This window comes from Lactuca virosa, chromosome 7, assembly GCF_052849685.1.
Source record: "Lactuca virosa cultivar CGN04683 chromosome 7, Lactuca_virosa_CGN04683_v6, whole genome shotgun sequence".
Lineage (NCBI taxonomy): Eukaryota > Viridiplantae > Streptophyta > Magnoliopsida > Asterales > Asteraceae > Lactuca > Lactuca virosa.
Genome location: NC_136432.1, coordinates 258,344,204 through 258,349,454, shown reverse-complemented (window position 1 = coordinate 258,349,454; position 5,251 = coordinate 258,344,204).

Sequence of the window (5,251 nt, the reverse complement as noted above, 5' to 3'; positions counted from 1 at the left end):
ACACTGAATCCCAAGTCACTAAGCCTATCCATTACTCTGGACTCCTGCATTTGATGCCCTTGGCATATAGATGCCCTAAATCTCATCTCATTGATACGAAATCCTACACTTGCATAGTGCACCACGACTTCATGACATCCCTTACTTGACCGATAAGTAAATACCCTTAAGCCATTCCCCGAAACTACCAGTCTCGCACCTGGTCTAACCACCAGATTCCCCAAGAGATCAATATCGAGGCTAGCCAGCCTAGACTCCTCTGCGTCACATACTGATTATCCACATGATCCTGCAACTCAAGATCCAAACCCTTGACTCAACAGTCTCTACCAGTTCCATCCTGAATTTCCATTAGGAGTTCGGGTCGCACCTATGTATTCCCACTGCTCACTATGCATAATCAAGGCGATGTCGACCGGTGATTGGGAGTTTCCTGAACTCCCACCAACACAACCTAGGTCTAAGCAGCCACTTGCTTCTCCCTCACTTGGGCTCGACGATGTTCTCCCACCTCTTACACCTTATGGACCTCCGATCCATTTCCATCAATATGCATGACCCGACCAAATCCTGCACCGAACAACGCAAGCGCCCCATAGTTAGCCAAATACAATGATCACTCAGCTCTGGAAATCCTGAAGAATACTCTTGTATTCTTAACCAATCAGATGATCCAATAACTTCTTAAGGAACCCTTTTACCAAAGAAATCCGAAGGCAAATACAAATTTACCACCATCTTACCGCTGCCTATGGACCGGTAAATGCTACGGGCTACCCCGCAGTCTTACAACACTCTCGCCTCATCACAACGGTCAAAAATCTTACCACTGATCCATCAGATCGGACACACCCTAAACGAGCACCCACTCGCAATGTCACCCACTAACATGGTAAATCCTGCTACGCTTGTAGCAACCCATAATCTTGGAGCGATGACTCCATCGTACGGTTTCTCGCTCGTGCTGCACTCTATCCGGCCCTGCTGGCCTCTCGAAAGCTGATCCGAAATCTTGGGTCTCTTCCTGGGACCCTCCAATATATGCACCTAATCTGGTCCCCTCTTCCCAATGTGCTCCAAATCAGTCTCCCACTCTTGAGCTCTAAAAATCATATCATTCAGGGTCTCGCACCCTGACACATTCACCAGCTCAATCGTTCACGGCTGAACTGCAGTAGCTGAAGCAATCTCTACCCTAAACCAGGCTACAACTACTCCCACGACATAGTCTCCAATACTGAAAGCACAATAGATCGCAAAATCAATCCTTTTCGCGTGATACAAGATATCTAAGGCGAACTCAAAATCCTGGCAGTCCTTCCGCTAACTGGCTCACCACCGGAGTCGGGACCAAACCCTGGTCCTTCCCCTTGCGTGCTCATCCTCATTTTGCACAACATGTATTCCCACGGTCCAAGCATAACCAAGAATTCTCCTTCCCATAGGCTTCTTAGATTCTCCAAGACTATCACCGGTTCGAGTATGGATCCTGTGCTTTCAGTAGTACAGGCCCAATACTACCTTCCACACCTATCCATACTTTCCTCAACAATCCTCCCAAATCCTCTAAGTCACCTACTCCACTGATGCACCAAATATCCGCTAAAAAGCAGCACAATACCCACCGAAGCAACTCCTAGGCCCCCTAGGTTCCCAACCTCACCGAACCGCCCCAGTAAACTCACTAGAGCGTATCCTAGGCTTTCCTAGGTTCCCAACCTCATCCTATCCTCAGGTGCTGAAAGATTCTCACGAATGTCGACCGACTACCTCATGAATATAGTCACATACAACAGAGATCATATAATCTTTCGAGTAAAAGAGTCAACCCTAGAACGGTTGGACTCAGACGAGAGTTGCGCAATAGGGTCAAATCCATCACTCTTCGATTTTTTAACCTGTACTGCATGTGACCTAACATATTCATTTAATAGTTGATCCACATTACTAGGAATCCCACAAAGCACAAAGCAAGCAGCATTTAGGTAACAGAAAATCTAACCAGCATACACTGATCAAGCCAGTCTATCCACACATAGAATTCGCAATCAGGTAACTCCTGTCACTAATCTCATCCTAGGCTTACCTTAGGGTAATATCCGACCCATGAAACTATTATAGAACATTCAACCCACATACCACATCCCATCCTGTCCACATCCACCCTCACTGCCGGCTGCCTTATGCATGCAAATTATACACATAACTGGATCTAATAGACTGTCAAATAATAGACTTTACCCTAGGACCACAACCAGACAAGGAGCAGGAAATAAGGCCAAATCAATTATTCTAAGGCTATAAGATCCTAACCGTATACAATTTTAAAAGCATACACTTAGCAGTTACTAATACCAATAATCATTCCCATTCTAGCATGGCATCCAGTATCCCCAAGGCTACAAGCATCACATATCATGCCAATCTATCGCTGACTACTCAGCACTAGCATGCAAGTCTATTAGCTCATACAACATATAAAGACATCTCCCCTAGCCCTAACTAGCATGCGATTCTCAGATTCATAAATCAAGTCATAACAGATAACATATATGGGTATTCTGGGGAAACTTTGTGACATCCTCATTTTCACGGCCAGAAAAGACCGATTTTGTTTATGCTTTATAAAAATCAGAGTACTTCTTTTAATAAAAATGTTGCGGAATTTGTTCCCAGAAAAAAACATGATAAATACGTTATCAAAGCATTTCCGAAGAAATGTATTTTTATTCATTTTAAAACATTTGGGATGTCATCGTCAATACAGAAACACAAGCATAAACAGAACTTACATTTATTTACATTAGTGATCTACATCTCTTTTAAATCTCTCAGTGTAAAGTAGCTTCGTATCGACACCTATGATACAAATAAGCTTGAGTGGGTCAGGTTGGGAAACCTGGTGAGTACATAGGAATTTCAATCCCACAATGTTATATCATATAATTTAGGACTTACAAAATATACGATTTCACCATATATATATAAGCAACTCTTACCCCACCTCGTTAATCCTCACAACGAGACTATCCATACTCTCGGACCTTAAATTTTACCTCTTACTTAGTCCATACTCTCGGATCTAATCCATGCTCTCGGATCAATAAGTGTGCCCATTCCATACTCTCGAGTTAGGGACACGTGTCTATGTGTAAATCTAGACTCCCAGATTAATGACGAACAACTATGTCCTGTCCATACTCCCGGACTAAGGACAACTGACTATATCTTAATCCATACTCCCGGATTAATGACATTTGACCGTGTCCAATCCATACTCTCGGACTAGGGACAATGACTATGTCTAATCCATACTACCGGATCAATGACATATACTAAAGTTCTATTCTCTGAGTATAACTCACTCGTACTCGTAAGAAGATTCTACCCAATATTCCTCATAATTAATTTAGGTTTACTCTTTGTCCTAAATCATCATATATAATCAGGTATGTTCTTTAGCACGTATTTCAAGCAACATCAAATAATTCGCACATAAAAATATATTTAATACATCAGTCAATACTTGTATAAGAATCATGTTCATGAAAGGGACTATGCACTCACCTGATTAGGTGGTGATTCCGAACTCAGACAACGCTTCGTTATCTCAAAACAATTTTCCTCCACAAAACCTAGTATCAATACCACTAGGGTTTAGTTTTAACGTTAACCGCGACTAATTAATAGTCTAGCTATTATTACTATTATATAAGCATTAAATAACACTCAATATAACTCATAATAATAGCCCAAATAATTATTTTAAGGTCCTAATAATGTTACTATAATTAAATAAAAGCTATATTAAATATAGTATAGGCGTAGCTCACTTACAGCGAGTTTTTTATTAAAAACCGGGCTTCGCTGGAGCAGCGTTTCCGAGCCGAAAGCTTTTCTTCTCGGAGTCGTCGGGCGCTCCGGGGCTTTCTTCTCGTGCTAGGGAGGTTCCCTAGACTTGGGAGGGGTTTAGGGAGGTTAGAGAGAAGTTAGAGAGAGAAAGAAAGGCTTATGGTGTGAAGAAATTATGAAGAGTTCATCTCTTATTTATAGGAATTTTATAGTAAAGTAGTCTCCAAGCTTCGTCCGTATCTTTCGCGTACGAGCTCCGTTTTCTACATTCTTTATATCCACTCATTGGTATTTACGAGTACTACAACTTTCATTTAGACCCCGTCGGCTAAATCTCCTTCTATCTCAGATTTACAAAAACTGTATCGTATTTATCGCGCACGAAGAGTAGCGACCAAGCTTCGTCCATATCTTTCGCATACGAGCTCCGTTTCCGACGTTATTTATATCCACGTGTTGGTATTTACGAGTACTACAAATTTCATTTAGACCCCGTTGGCTAATTCTCATTCTATCTCGGATTTACAAAACTGTATCGAATTCGCCGCGCTCGAAAAGTAGAGACTAAGATTCGTCCATAACTTTCGCATACGAGCTTCGTTTTTGACGTTATTTATATCCACGCGTAGGTAAAAATAAAATCTACAACTTTCATTTTTACTCCGTTGGCTAATTCTCGACCGATCTTAAATTTAACAGTAGGAGGAGATTATACTGTTAAATGTCCGCGTAAAATTCACAACTTCTACATACGGACTCCGTTTTCGTCTGTCTTTTTACCGTTGAGTTCCTATTAATGAGATCTTCAACTCTCATTTAGGTCGCGTAGGCCAAAAACCGCTCGAACTAAAATTCGAGTTTCAGGCCATGCACTGCTATGCCAAATCTTAGAAAATTCATAACTTCCTCATACGAAGTCAGATTTGGGCGTTCATTTTATGGATGTTCTCGGTTTAACATATTCTACGACTTTCGTTTAGATCACTAAGGCTAAAAGTCGCTCTATCGTAAATTCACTATTTACGTTTCCCGGTGCCGTGCTGGTTTTGCTGAAAAACTTCGACGGCCATAACTTCTTTGTTATAACTCGATTTCGGCGTTCTTTATATGTACGGAACCCTTGTAACATATACTACAACTTGGTTAAGATTAATCCTTATAAATAAACTTCCATCAAAAACTCATTTTTGATGCTCATCGTCTCTAAATTGACTAGCCCGGATCTGCGGGGCGTTACAATTATCTCCCCCTTAGGATGATTACGTCCCGGAATCATCAACGAAACAGGGCTGAATAATGATTCCGTACGTTATCTCTTTATCCTAGCTAATAATTGTAACTTCTATGTTCCTTCGAATTAGTATCTAATTCTTGGACTTCTCGACTGCAGGCGGTGCTC